The sequence below is a fragment of the Leopardus geoffroyi genome, chromosome A1 (genome assembly GCF_018350155.1).
Source record: "Leopardus geoffroyi isolate Oge1 chromosome A1, O.geoffroyi_Oge1_pat1.0, whole genome shotgun sequence".
Taxonomy (NCBI): domain Eukaryota; kingdom Metazoa; phylum Chordata; class Mammalia; order Carnivora; family Felidae; genus Leopardus; species Leopardus geoffroyi.
In genome coordinates this window covers 204,888,158-204,903,799 of record NC_059326.1, presented here as the reverse complement: position 1 = coordinate 204,903,799, position 15,642 = coordinate 204,888,158, and positions in this window count along the sequence as shown.

The following is a 15,642-nucleotide window of genomic DNA, read 5'->3' as shown; positions in this document are numbered from 1 at the left end:
ATTATAGTACCATTGGGAAAGCCAAAGTAGAAAGATTTGTATTGTTAGCTTTTTTTTAAATGGTATCAAATGATAAAAATCATTTGCATAGAATTTTTATTTCATAAAGCACTTCCATATGTAATATTTCATTTAAACATAACAAATATGTGTTGCAGACAACTCAAAACATTACTTTTAACATTTTGCAAGAGAGAAGACCAAGGCTCAGAAAACCTAATAGATTTTCCCAGAGTTAACTAACTAGTAAGAGAGCCAGGACAAAAATACAGAACTTCTGACTAGTGCAGTATTCTAAAAAAGGGGAGGTGATAACATTTCTTGATGAGGGAGGAGGGAGTTTCTGATCCTATTCATAGTCTGGAGAAAATGGAAAATAGTTTTATAATCTCCATGGATCCAAAGAACCACCTGCTAAAGATAAAATGTTCTTTTTCTGATAACCATAACCAGCAGCATGTTAATAAATGTTTAACAATCCCTCTGGGGGAGAGAGGGGAGGTCAGAGGTGTAACATTTGCCAGTTTCCATTGTGTAAATACTCCCAATGTGGCTGATTTTAAGCTATCAGTTTCATCACTGAACACAAAATTGGGAAGAGATTGTACAACAGGCTCTCGTGAGACTGCATGAACTGGCTCCAGTAGGCCACTGAGTCTACACAATTTTATAATTAATTCCATCTAATGGATGACAGTTTTAATAATGAGCAGACCACATTTCTAGCTAACAATCATTAAGCACTTATCATGTGCCAGGCACCGTTCTAAGCACTTTACATCCATGAATTTAGTTTAATCCTTACAACAATCCAATGAGGTAAATTCTGTTATTCCCAGTGTACTGATGTAGAAACTGAGGCAGACATAGTTTAATGAATTTGACCAAAGTCACAAAATTAAGAAATATTAGAACCAGGATGCAAACACATGCACTCTAGCTCCAGAGCCTATGCTCTAAATTCAGTGCCTGCCAATTTCCAGATGCTAATTGTGTCCAGATTGGATGTACATAATGAAACAAAAGTCAGCCAACTACTGAGCACTTGAGAATCCAAGCAAATAGTTCACATTCAGTATTGCTAATCTTTACATAACACAGCATCATCCTCCCGGGCCCTCAGGGATAATCATCTAGATTCATATCTGGGAAAAACAGAGATTGGCAAATGCTGCTTCTGAGTCGTCCGTATGACCATGGTGACTTCATCTTGTGCCGTTCCCCTTTGCTCCAAGTTTGCTGCTGGCCACTGAACAGAACCAGACCATAGACCTTCCTTGTACTAGTGATGCAGTGAATTGGGGAAGGTCAAATTTCTTGAAACTCTCTGCTCCCTTTATTTACCAAAAGCACTCCCAAACTAGGCTGTGCAGAAAGGTGTGATTCATGGTTCACTTTCAGTCACCGAATGCGGGGGAGTGAGAGAAGAAGCGGACCCCAAGCACTCCCTCCCTGCCCGTGAGCTCAGTGCTTCCAGCTGACACTCCCTCAGAAGATGATCACAGGCTGGTGGGTTAAATAAGAGGCTGTGCACCTCAAGCCCGACCCACGTGTGGGCAACACCTCTCCTTAGGAAGCCGGGGTTTGGCGCCATTCTGGGAGTCACCGCAGGTGGCACAGGACCGCGGACACTTTAGACGGCAGAGTAATGTGGGATAAAGACGACAGCCTGCATTCCCTGGAGCCAGTCATTGCCCCCTCTGAACCTTGCTTTTCCTGTTTGTTAAACGAATGTTCTGGGAAGATAATCCAGAGGTGTGCCGTTTAGTATAGTAGCCACGTGTGTCTTAGAAGTATAAAATACACACTGCATTTCTAAGACTTAGTACAAACAGCCACATAAGGAAGAACTTAAAATATCTCATTAATAAATTTATATTTTGATTACATGTTGAGATGATAATATTTTAGATATACTGGGGGAAATAAAATATAGTATTAAAAAATGTTAAAGGTTGTGATTAACTAGACAGAATTATAACATTACCAAGAAAATTTTATTTTATGGCGCGTGTGAATACATGTGAAAACAGTAAACAGGGTTACTCTCATGTTACTTAATAGGGTACCTCTCGTGAACATCCCCAACCTCTTCCTTCCTAAGGAACCTCCAAACAACCTTCTTCAAACCATCGAAGGGTGATTATCTCACTTTTTTAGAAAACCCCTGCCCTACTACCACAAAGGTTGGTTTGTCTCATACCCCCACCTCCACCCCTAATAATTCACGAGGCGGTGCAGGGTCAGTGTTATCTTCCTTCACAGTTGAAAGGTAAAGACATTGAGCTTCAGGAGCTTCCTCGGTGTGCGAAAGGTCACAGTGCCAGTGAGAGGCAGAAGAAGGATGGCCCCTCTGTCTCCGGAGCCAGCCTTCTCACTAAACCACAATGCTTCTGTCAGGCCTCCCTGACCCCAGGAACAAGCATAGCCACAGATAATCATCGAGGAGCCAACACCATAAAGAGGTTTTGAGGAAAGTTACTGAGCACCTACTGTGCACCAAGGATTTTCTAGATGAAGAGGATATAAGTGCAAAACAGGTTCTGCCCTCAAGATCACACTTGAGACGGGCGTCAAACAGATAGATGGCTGTGACACAGTGATAAATCAGTATTAGTGCTATACAGAGAACATAATGAAAGCACAAAGAGGGGCGCCTGGGTGGCGCAGTCGGTTAAGCGTCCGACTTCAGCCAGGTCACGATCTCGCGGTCCGTGAGTTCGAGCCCCACGTCAGGCTCTGGGCTGATGGCTCAGAGCCTGGAGCCTGTTTCCGATTCTGTGTCTCCCTCTCTCTCTGCCCCTCCCCCGTTCATGCTCTGTCTCTCTCTGTCCCAAAAATAAATAAACGTTGAAAAAAAAATTAAAAAAAAAAAAAAAAGCACAAGGAAGGAAATAATCTGCCTGGGGCATTTGAAGAAGGTTTTGGTGTAGGCTGAAGAAAACATGGGGCAGCCATATGTACTGCTCACATTTCTGCCTATTGGAAGGATTTTTCCTCCAGTATTGTCTTTCTAGGACGTTCCGGATTATGACTATAAATGTGGTTAGTGCTAGCATATCATGCAAAACCATTTGCACCAAACCTGAATTCTCCCCTCCTTTGTCAACTGGGTATAAGAAATTGCCATGAGAGTAGAGTGTGCGTGAAGTCTGAGAGCCTGAGAGACATGAAGCATGCAGGAAGAGAAGTTGTACAAGTTTGAACCAAATTACTTGCCTGCCTGAACCCAGTCTCTTTTAGACCACTTCCACTTGATGATGGATTGCTGCTGCACACCCCCAAACCATTTTTATTTTTGAGAGAGAGGTTACAAGAGTGGAGGAGGGGCAGATACAGAGGGAGAGAGACAATCTTAAGCAGGCTCCACGCTCAACACAGAGCCTGATGCAGGGCTCGATCTCACCACTGTGAGATCATGACCTGAGCTGAAATCGAGTCGGATGCCTAACCAACTGAGGCATCCAGGCACCCCCCCACACACTCCCAACCTTAAAACATGATGAGCTAGTTAACACCTGGTTCGTGACTGGCAGTCTAGTTCCACAGCCATTTGTTGTCCCATAGTCAGGATTCAGACTCTGCCGAGACCCAGTGTCAAACCAGGAACTATTTCTCAAAAAATAGACAATGGAGGACATGGTTTACCCCCAAACCCTAGAGATCTAAACTGTGATTCTCCTATTGGCACTATTCAGAAACTTCATACAGCATCTCCATTTGCCACAGAAACTTTGAGTGTTGTTGCATTTGCTGTCTCATAACTCCCAGTGGGAGGGCTGTTTGTACTACATCCTGGAATTGCTGAAGTGTCTTTTCTTACTCTGGGCCCACTGAAACCCAGCAGCCTTCTGGGGTACTAAATAAATGTTTCAGAGCAGCACACTCAAACGTAATGTATGTTGTCTCCAAAATCCAAAGAATCCCATCAAGCATTTTTAGTGGTCACGGTTCAAAGTGCAATAGCTAGTTTTAAATTTTGAAAGGGATAGTTGGACATATCCCAGACCACTGAACCCCAAAAATCAACCATCTCTTATATTCTTAGACCATCCAGGCTAAAGAACAACACAGAGTGATGTGGAGCAGGGAAGAAGCAAAGGGCCTTTTTCTAACACACATTTTAGTCCTGAGACTGTTCTCTGCCTTCTTGACGCCACGAATATTTGATGTCTCCATATTATCTTTTACTTCCTTGCCGTTTATCTTACCTCATTGGTCCTTTGTTGTAGTTAAGACTTTTGGCTACAAGTAACAGAAATCAGGAATGCCCGGGTGGCTCTGTCCATTAAGCTTCCAACTGTTAGTTTTGGCTTGGGTCATGATCTCATGTTTCATGAGTTTGAGCCTCACGTTGGGCTCTTGGCTGACAGCATGGAGTTTGCCTGGGATATTCTCTCTCTCTCCCTTGCTCTCTGCCTCTCCCCCACCCTGTGCATGCAAACGTATGCTTTCTCTCTCTCTCTCTCTCAAAAATAAATAAACTTAAAAAAAAAGTAACAGAAACAAAAGGCTGGCTAAAAAGATTTCTCTCTGAAGTCATAGTGGTGTCTCATAACAGCCAAGCACAGGAATGAAGAGCCTCATGATGAATCGAAATGAGAAATTGGAAAGGTGTCAACGTCCTGAAAGAAACTTCGCTCCACCCTTTGGTTTCAGTCTCAGCGCTCGCTCGCTCTCTCTCTTTCTCTCCCCACTCCCCTGAAAACTTGATTTTCTGTTCCCCAGTGCGATTAGAAATAAGAAGGCAGCCTCCACACAGCTCCGCAGCTGATAGCACATTTCCAACCACTCAAAAGAATAACTGATGACGTTTGAATTTCCATTTTAAGTATCAGGAGGAAAATGAACTTGGCCCAGTCTGGGTGAGATCTCCATATTCATCCCTGTGTTAATGTGTAGGGTTCGTTTTTTTTTCATAATCAGGGATGCTGAAATTTCCAGAGAAAATAGGTTGGGTTGACATTTGACAAAACTATCTACTAGAATTCTTTTCCCTCAGTGAAAAAGGGAATCTTTCATTCTAGATTTTCAGTTTTTTCTTTATTTTCCTCATTGCCTTTTGGTATTAAACATCTATGCCCAACTTCTTTTAAGTTTACTACATTCTGAATTGACCTTTTGAGATTTACAGAAGGAATTCATATTTGGAAGAGCAAATGATTACTAGGGTCAACATATGGAAAGAGGAATTCGCCACTTGCCAAGTTTGGGCTACTGATCCCGGACCACCAGTCTAGAAGAAAACAGAATCCAGCCAGTTTTCTCTGGTGGTGGCAGCCAAAGGGCATTGATCAAAGCGTATTTTTGTTGTTTACATCTGTTCAATTTTAGTTGACTGAAGCACATGATAAAATGTTTTTTCTGATTAACTTTCCAGAAGTTAAATTCTTTACTTAAGAATAATCTTAATTTATGTGGTTGAACTTACCACAGTAAATTCTTCACCTACCAAGTGTCCCACATCACTACTTAGCAAGAAGAAAGAGTTTCAGAAGGAATTCTAACTCTTACGAAATCAGCTTGTGACAAAATCAAAGAAAAGTTGGTGACCCGGCTAAATATTGTGAAGAAAATAAATATTTTGATAGTTTGGGTGTATGTGAGGGAATTTGGATGCTTTTGAATCAAATGCTTTTGATTCTTTTCAAATGCTTTTGATGCTTTTGAATTTCAAATGTTTTCTGTCATTTCATCGTTGATATATTTGAGAGGTAAGATGTAATCACAGATGAGGAGGATGAAAAGCTTAATCTGGCCCACGGAATGACCAACATACCTTGGCCACACTGCCAAATCTGGACAGTGTGTATCTGTGAGTACCCAAAGCAATGGCTGATCCCAGATAATTCAGTGCTACGGGCAAGAACTCCTGGACTACAGTAAATGGGAATATTTTTATGATATTTTGCCTGTATTTTTATACTTGTAAGTTCTTATTGCAATGAAATGACAGCATAGATCAATACATGTCTTGTAATTACTAACTTGAATATTTCAAGTGATTTCAAGATGACTGAACGTTATAGTCCTAAAAGTATACAGGATTTTATAGTCTAAAAGTGTAAATTTTTAAAACAACCAAATATTAAGGCAAAGCTAAGATGACAGCACCTTACACATAGACATTAATTGCACTTGTTTACTCACTTTAGCCAAGTGTCTTCACATAAAGTTAATTCTCTACTTGCTTGTGAGGTAGATAAAAGAGGAATTACACTCCTATCGGAGTTGAGACAGAGGATTAATGAACTTGCCTAGAGCCACATAACCAGAGTGATACTGTATCCATGTCTTTGCACTAAATGTTCTGTGTTCTTTCCTCATTTAAACTGTGTGGCCTTCGGGCGCCTGGGTGGCTCCGTCAGTTAAGCATCCAACTCTTGATTTCATCTCAGGCCATGATCTCATGGTTCGTGAGTTCAAGCCCTGCATCGGGCTCCACAGTGATAGCAAGGAGCCTGCTTGGGATTCTCTCTCTCTGCCCCTCCCCTGCTCATGCTCGCTCTCTCTCTCTCTCTCTCTCTCAAAATAAATAAATAAAACCTAAAACTTTTTTTAAATTAAATAAATTGTATGGATTTGTTCAGACTGAGACTGGAAAAATTACAACTATCCTATCAATAACAATAATCAAATGTGAATGTATACACAAAAAATGAAATTTCTAAATGAATTATTAATTTCAAAAAGAGATACCAACCTATATTAATTGAATTACAGTTATGTATATTAAAAAGCATCAGTCTAAATATAAGCATGATAACATTGTCTGGAATGTTTGATCTCTGTTCTGGTTTCAGCTGGAGGAATAAAATGTATAGGTCTTCATTGCTTTTCTTTCTAAGCAGAATATTCTATATCTTAGTAATGCTGTTCCTAAATGCTGATCGATAAAATAAATTGGGAAATTTTCTTTTATTCTCTGGAATAATTTAAATAACAAAGGACTTCTTTAAAGTTTTGATAGACCTTGATCTATTGCATTTATGGAAATAGATTGCTAACAAATTTTTCAATTTCTTGTACTTTGTTGAACTCTTAGTCAACGTCTATTGTCTATGCTTTTCCAGCACTTTATCTAAAACTTGAAATTGGTCATGAATTTTATCAAATTTATTCAGCTTCAGTTATATATATTTTCTTATTTATTTGATATTTGTGTTTTCTTTCTCCTTTTTCATCATTGAACTCATCAGATGTTTATTTTACTGCCCATTTCAAATATTCATTCTGGGTTTTATAACAATTTTAATTATTAAAACTCTAATTATTAAGACTCCTGGAAGAAAACATAAGAAAAACCTTCCTGACATTGGTCTTGGCAATAATTTTTTGAATAGGACACCAAAAGCACATGCGACAAAAGCAGAAATAGACGAATGGGATTGCATCAAAATTAAAAGCTTCTGCACAGCGAAGAAAAAGATCAACAAAATGAAAGGGCAACCTATAGAATGGGAATAAATATTTGCAACCCATATAGCCAATAAGGAGTTAATACTCTAAATATATAAGGAACTCATACAACTCAATAACAAAAATACTAATAACCCAATTAAAACATTGGTAAAGGGGGAATTTCATCCACTATGTGGATTCCCCATACAAACACTTACTAAATTTGGTGGGAGAAAAACATGAGCAAAAATCCTAAATAGATACTTCTCAAAAGAAGAAATTCAAATAGCTAACAGGTATTTACAAAAACTCTCATCATCCCATAATCAGGGAAATGAAAATCAAAACCACAATGAGATACCACCTCATACCTGCTAGGATGGCGATTATCGCCTGCTAGGATGGCGATTAGACAAAGGACAAGTGTTGTGGAGAAAAGAAACCTTTGTTCTTTGTTGGTGGGAATGTAATTGATGCAGCCACTATGGAAAACAATATTAAAAATAGAACTGCCGCGGGGCGCCTGGGTGGCGCAGTCGGTTAAGTGTCCGACTTCAGCCAGGTCACGATCTCGCGGTCCGTGAGTTCGAGCCCCGCGTCGGGCTCTGGGCTGATGGCTCAGAGCCTGGAGCCTGTTTCCGATTCTGTGTCTCCCTCTCTCTCTGCCCCTCCCCCGTTCATGCTCTGTCTCTCTCTGTCCCAAAAATAAATAAACGTTCAAAAAAAAAAAAAAATAGAACTGCCGGGGCACCTGGGTGGCTCGGTTGGTTAGCCTCTGACTCTTGATTTCGGCTCAGGTCATGATCTCACGGTTCATGAGTTCCAGCTGACAGCACGGAGTCTGCCTGGGATTCTCTCTCTCCCTCTTTCTCTGCCCCTCCCCCACTCATGATGTCTCTCAAAATAAATAAACTTAAAAAAAAAATAGAACTGCCATATGATCCAGCAGTTCCACTTCTAGAATTGAAAAGATGAAAACAGGATCACAGGGAGAGACCAGCACTCCCATGTTCATCGCAGCATTATTCACAGTAACCGAGATAGGAAAACAACCAAAGTGTCCACTGATGGATGAATGGCTAAAGAAAATGTCAGACACACGTGTCCACTGATGGATGAATGGCTAAAGAAAATGTCAGACACACACACACGCGTGCACACACACACAGAGGAATATTGTTCAGCCTTAAAAACAAAGAAAACCTGCTATTTGTATCAACATGGATAGAGCTAGAAGAAATTACACTAAGCAAAATAAGACACAGAAAGAGAACTACTGCATGATCTCACTTATATATGCAATCTAAAATAGTCAAACTCACAAAAGCACAGAGGCTAAGAGGCTAGGGAGAGGGAGAAACAGGGTGATATAGGTCAAAGGGTACAAAGGTTCAGTTTTGTAAGAGGAATAATTTCTGGAGGTCTAATGTACCACATAGTGATAATAGTTAATAATACTGTATTGTATACTTGTCATTTGCTAAGAGGATATATCCTGAATTAAATCTCTACCCTCCCACTCCCCACATACAAAATGGTAACTATTCAGAGCTAATAGATATGTTAAGTAGCTTGATTGTGGTGATCATTCCACAAGGTATACTATATTAAAACATCAAGTGCTATTCTTAAATATATATAATTTTTATGTGTCAGTTATATTTCAGTAAAACTGTTAAAAAAAATCAAATAAGTTATTTTCAGGAATCCTGGTCAGATACGTGTTCCCCGGGAATGTATTACCAGCTATTTTTGAGAAAAGATAGAAATGAATCAATGAAAAGAACTGAAAGTGCTGAAAACGTGACTCTGACTTCAAAATTACAAACAATTCCTATCGCTTTATTCAACCCAAACTTCTATCCAGGGTCTTTTTGACCCCATCCCTTCCACTTTTCCTTCTCTCTATAAAAAGAGCAAGCCTATTAACATTATCTCTCTCCCCTCCTCCTCCCTCTGTGGTTTGACTGCTACCACACCGTTGATATGACATTTATATTCCTACTTCTTTTCTCCTCTATATCCTTGAAGCCAGGATCACCCAAGCAGTTTTAAACTTGTCTTCCCTCTACTTTATCTACTATTTTTTCTCTTTCTCTGCTTATTCTACAGCAGCCTTGAATCTCATTCAAAAAATCTGAACTTTAAAGACAGAGTCAGACCAGTAGGGTTCCTTCTGTTCAGGAGATAACTGATCAGAGCGTATGGTATGTAATTGTCAGGAAAGCTACCTCTGGCTCTTGAGTGTTTTCATGATTGTTCTCTGCTCTAAGTTTCTTTTTCACCAAGAGAGACACTTTATTTTCCTTGTCTTCTTTCTGCCTATATTCAGAGTGGTGAAAGACGCTTATAGTTACCAGAAGTCTCTAGATGATTTCAGTTTTACTATAAAGAGATGGCAGAAGGGTAAACCCTTGGTTAACCAGAATGCCCAATTTGAAGAATGCTTCATTATACTTTCTGTCAAATGTTACTAAGTATCTGAGTCCACTTCTCTAGTCTCTCATAAAGTATCAAGGTCATTAGGGGCGCCTGGGTGGCTCAGTTGGTTAAGCAACTGACTTCAGCTCAGGCTCAGGTCATGATCTCACGGTTCCTGGGTTTGAGCCCTGCATCGGACTCGGTGCTTACAGCTCCGATCCTGGAGCCTGCTTCGGATTCTGTGTCTCTCTCACTCTGTTCTTCCCCTGCTCATTCTCTGTCTCTCAAAAATAAACAAACGTTAAAAAAAAAAATGTTTTTAAGTATCAAGGTCATTACCCTGGATTTCAATTCAAATTATGTTGCCCTATGTATATAGATGTAAGTGATCTACTGATCATATGTATCCTGGAAGTCTTATAAATTATTGTCATTTATGACAATACTTAGTGGCTAATGGTGCAAGTCCAAATTGGTGCAACTTTTCTAGATAGGTGTTTGGCAATATGTATCTTGAACCTTGACAACATTTGTAAACTTTACCCAGTATTTGCACTTCTACGAATTTAATTACAAGACTAATCAGAAAAATTAGTCTTAAAGAGTCTACGAAGAATGATGAACCTAAAAGTCTATCACATGGATTTTGTAAAAGTTAGAACATTATTACCCAACATTACTTAGATATATTTTAATATACCCAACTACTAAAATTCATATTCTTAAGGGATAAGAAATGTTCATAATAAGAGAATAATGGAGGATATAAAGCAATATAATCAGTATGGTCTAAATTTGATATAATATGCACATATACATGTACACAAGTACTTGTATGTATGTATATGTTAGATGGAAGATTTATGGTATATACATCAAAATGTTAATAATGGTTATCTCTGGCAAGTAGGAAGCTGGGTGTTTAAATTTTTCTTTTTACTCCAATATAATTTCCTGCATTGTCTACAATTAATATTTATTATTTTAGGGTCATAAAATAATATATAACATGTTTTCAATTTTCTACTGAAATTCTTACCATATACCTCTTTCTCTCAAAAGTCAAAATGCAGAGAAATGAACTTAAGAGTTCTAGTCTGTGGTTTTTTTCTCAAATGAGGTTTTCATATTTTGTTGTTCCTATTATTTTAACTTTCTTTGAAATTTTATATGCACAGACCTATTTGAAATATTGTCTTCACTCATATGACCAGTGCTTTGAAGGGGAAAACCCAAATTATTGCAGAACTTAGGATTTTTCCAGCAATTTCAATTATTGGGATTGCTCAGGACAATCATTGGCACACAAATCTATAATTATTCATGACAGAGGAAATATTTGTAAAATGAAAATGTCATCCATAGCCCTGCTCAGGAATGTGACTTGAAAGTCTCTGAAATACCCATTAATGCATCCTCTTACTAGTATCCTCACTTCCACTACCTTGGTCCAGGTTCTGATTATCTCATGCCTTAATCTCCTAAATTGTCCCCCAGTTTGCATCAGATTAGGAAAGCTACCTTTCATCTAATTTGAAAACGGTCATTTCTGGAAAATGGCAGTAAATGAAAAACAATTGCCAGATTTCTTTCCACAGCAGATATGTTACACTCTCTCACGTTTCAAGTAAGAGCAATATCCTCAGCCTTTGATGCCTTAAATACCACTCCAAAACTTAGTGGCTTAAAACAACAATAATTTATTAGCTTGCAAGTTGGTGTGTTGGCCACTGGGGCTGGGCCCAGCTGGGCAATTTTTCTGCCTATCTCAGCCAAGCTCATTCACTCAATTGTCGGCTGATGGCTTGGCTGAGGCTGGATGGTCTAGGATGGACACACCTGTTGGGCATTGGGTGAGCTATCCACTAGAGAGGCTCTTCCATATGGCCTCTAAAACAGGGTGATTCTTGTACAAAGCCTCCTGAGGACTAGGCTCAAAATCTCACAACATTCCTTCTTCGGGAATGTCACAAGGCCAATCTAAAAAGGGATGAAGAAACAGAACTCCCTCTGAGGGCAGGAGCTATAGTGAATCTTTGGCCATTTTTAATCTACCATGCTATGTGATGAGCCTTCATACACACAGTAAAAAGTAAAGAAGTGTCAAGTGACAAAACAAAACCAATTTATTAATGACCTTGATGTCCTTCATTTAAAAAAAAAAAGCCATGGATTGGGGGAGTACAATGTCTCCTAAGCAGTGAAGCACTTTTCCCAAGAGATTTTAGGCAAGCTCAAATTTTATAGAGCTTAGAAAAAGCAACAGGGAAGCAAAGCAGGATTGACTAGGTCAGGGATTTCCTTTTTAAGACCAGCAGGTCCCATTTTCTAGAGTAAGGTAAGCTAGCTAAAGCTGAGTTGGAGACCTGTGGTTAGATTTCCTTGACAGATACTTCTTGTAAGAGCAGGCTGACTTAGGTTTAGATTTGTGACATGGGCTGGGCCACTAGTGCAGTCTCCATTTTGTGGATCTCAATATACAAATCAACTTAAGAAATTAAATTAAGAAAGTCACATTCTTAGCTACACAATCAGACTCCAACAGTGACCCAACGGTAACTCTTATTAACTCTTACATTTCTTCAGAGGCATTCATCTGGAGGTCTCTCTCCTCTAATCATCCCACCCTGTTCCTGTGGCCCTGATGCTCTTTTTCTATATCCCCCTTTTTACTTCCTGACGCAGTCTAAGAAAGAAGTTCTGATTTTGTTGGGTAGTCTCAATCCATATAGAGCATATCTATTAGGCAGATCACACTAGAGCAACTCCAGAGGGCACTGGCCTGCTTAAGGATTTCCAATTCTCAAAGGGCAGAGGAGAGTCTCTTTTGCAAAGAGATCAAACCAGAATCACCTGTTGATATTACACTTTTCTTTATTCATCCAGAACAATTCTTACCCCTCCTTCTAGAAGAGGCTAAAAACTACAAGAATTGTCTTCACTGTAAAAGCTTCCCAGCATCCATAGGCAAAATCAGTGTTTCACCACTATGGTCTTCTGGTTATCTCAATTTCTGGACTAGTTACATTTTATAGTAATACAGTGGACAGAGCACCAGGAAGGGTGGGGAAGGTTATAGAAATATTTCTGCTAGGTAAAATGGGCTCAGATTGAAATTCCCTGGAATTTCTTGGGGAGTCTACCTCTAAAGGCCTAGAAATATAGTACTGACTCAGCCTCATAGTTTTCATAACACTGACAGAAGACAAGTCCTATGACACTGTTAAATTAATTAAACAAGGAGGTCATTGGACTGAGGAGGCTCAAATGCCATGAGGTTTACGTCAGCAAACCAGAATCTAAGCCTGTAAATGCCTCAAGGTTATGAAATCAAAACCTAAGGACAACCAATCACAAACAGCCAATTGGGCTTTAAGCTATATTCCATCAATAATTTCCTTGCTTGGCTTCCACCTTTTCTCTATAAACAAATCTCTCCCCACCTCCCGTTTTCAGAGGCCTCCTGACCACTTCTGGTTTGGAGCTGCCCAGTGGAATCAATTTTTGCTCAGATAAACTCTTGAAATTTTTAATATGCCTCGGTTAATTTTGTAACACGACCAAAGTAACCTCACGTTCATTGATCGCCTAAGGTCACGTACACAGGACAAAGACATATCCCAATGAGATGTATTTCTGAAGGTTTCTCAAATGGGCTCAACTGAAAGATGACATTTAATAGTCTTCTGTTCTATTTCTCTGCCATTCTCTGACTAGCATTTCTAATGAGTCTAAAAGAATGGGCTATTTCCGTTTAGATCAGTTTCAGAAATATAATTCAGTGATTTGTAGATGACTATTACAGTGAATTTGTTGTAATTGTTGAACAAGAATTAGCCAAAAAAAAATTAAGCAAACAGGAATTTGGGCAATTAAGGAGACACAGATTCAGGTCGAAACCTGAATCCATATCCAAGTTAGACAACGAGGGTGCAGGATTATAAAGGCAAAAGATTACAAGTGTGGTTCTTAATCAGGTCCCTGATGCAAAACAGGGATAGAAAGTAAGCGAGCCAAGGATTGCTTGAGTTAATACGCAGATGAGGGATTGAGACTCGTCAATCACTTTGACGCCTTTCAAACTGAAGGCTGCAAATGATACAGGTGTCCTGGTGAAGAGAGAGTTAAACCCAGGCTGAAGGTTTGCAGCAGGCAAAAAGTTCATGGTTCCTCCAATGAGGACATGCATAAATTCCCCCAACCTTACAGCTTCCGACCTGACCTCATTTTAAAAGAGACTCTCTTAGCTAGGCTTGCTTATTCCATTTTGAAATCTCCTTTTACATAATAAATAAGGTAACTTAGCTAGAGTCAGAAAATCCATTTTTGGACTGTTAATATTGTCGAGGTAGAAAAATTCTCCCTTCTACTCTTCAAGGTTATGTGGTCTGGTCTAAGAGTTAAACTGACATGAGACAGATTAACAGGAGAAGAAAATTTATTTAAATTATGTTCAAACATAGAGGAGCCCTGCAAAAGGCAGCCAGACAATTGAGGATTATATACCTTCTGGAACTAAAGAAAGGGCTAGGGGTCCGGAGCTTCAAAGTGGGGGGAAGGCAATTTATGGGAAAGTGAAAAGAGGAAAATGTTTGTTCAACAAGGATTGCCCTACTGGGTAGATAAGTCTCTCAGATGAAATTATCTCTGGTAATAGCTCTCTTCCTGGTACAGGTCCCCTTTCTAATGTAAAATTACCCTTAGAAAAGGGCAACTTCTACTCTGTTGTCAGAGCTTCTCCTGCGTCTGCTGTTTCCCAAAGTAATCAGCTCAATATGATCCTCATGCCAAAGAGCACTATGCATAGCATAATGCCTTACTTTATTAAAACTTTTATCAGAACTTTTTAGTAGACATCTGTCTCAGCTATATTCTAATTATTTGGCCTTATTTAAAAGGAGTTTATTGGACAATAGCTGTTTACTTTTGCTCAATAATTTCAAAAGTTATAATGCACTAAATCTCTAAAGATGAGGTTGCAAATGGTAGAAGTCAAAAGATAAATCTCTTGGTTTGTTATTATCTTACTCCATAGGATGGAGGCCCCCCTACACTTGCCCCCAGACAGGAATTTTACTGACTTGTTATTCCTCTGGTACTCCCTATATCCAATAATGCATCGGCATTTATGATGATCTAAGTTACAAAATATCTAAGCCCTAACTATCCACTCTCTGACCTCCAAACACCCATTCCATCACCAGGATTTAACCTCTACATATCCCTCGAATTTTCTCTTTTAAAAGTTCAGAATTTTATTGTCTGATTTCCCAAATTTCTCTTCCATAAGCTCTGGTCTCACCAGAACTGTCTTTCTAAAATATAGATGGGATCACGCCAATCCTTTGGTTAAAACATGTTGATGAGCTCCCACTATGATAGGGAAAGATAGGATAAAATAGACAGAAAGGGAAAGGTTAGGGCCTGAGGTCCCTGGGTAGGGAAAAACACATATTTTTGGAACACTGCTGGGAGCATCTGACCACAGCAAAGCCCCTTGGGCTTAAGTTTCCTCTTAAGAATGTAACAGACACCCACTACTCTCCCTGGGGTTCCCCTCAGGAATTTGACAATCAAAATACCTAACTACAGAAAGTAAACCATGAAACCTATGTTATACGAGGGAGGAACAGTAGTATGACCAGTCAGACTCCTCACACAATGGAGTCGAGACAATCAGAAAGGGACAACCCAGCACCTAGAGTTGTCCAGCCAGTAAGGGTAGGACCTGAGAAGGAATGAGGGGAAAGGGGGGGAGGGGGGGTGACCAGAACCTTACGAAATAAGGACCCTCTCCTATAGTCGTGGGCATTCACCTTT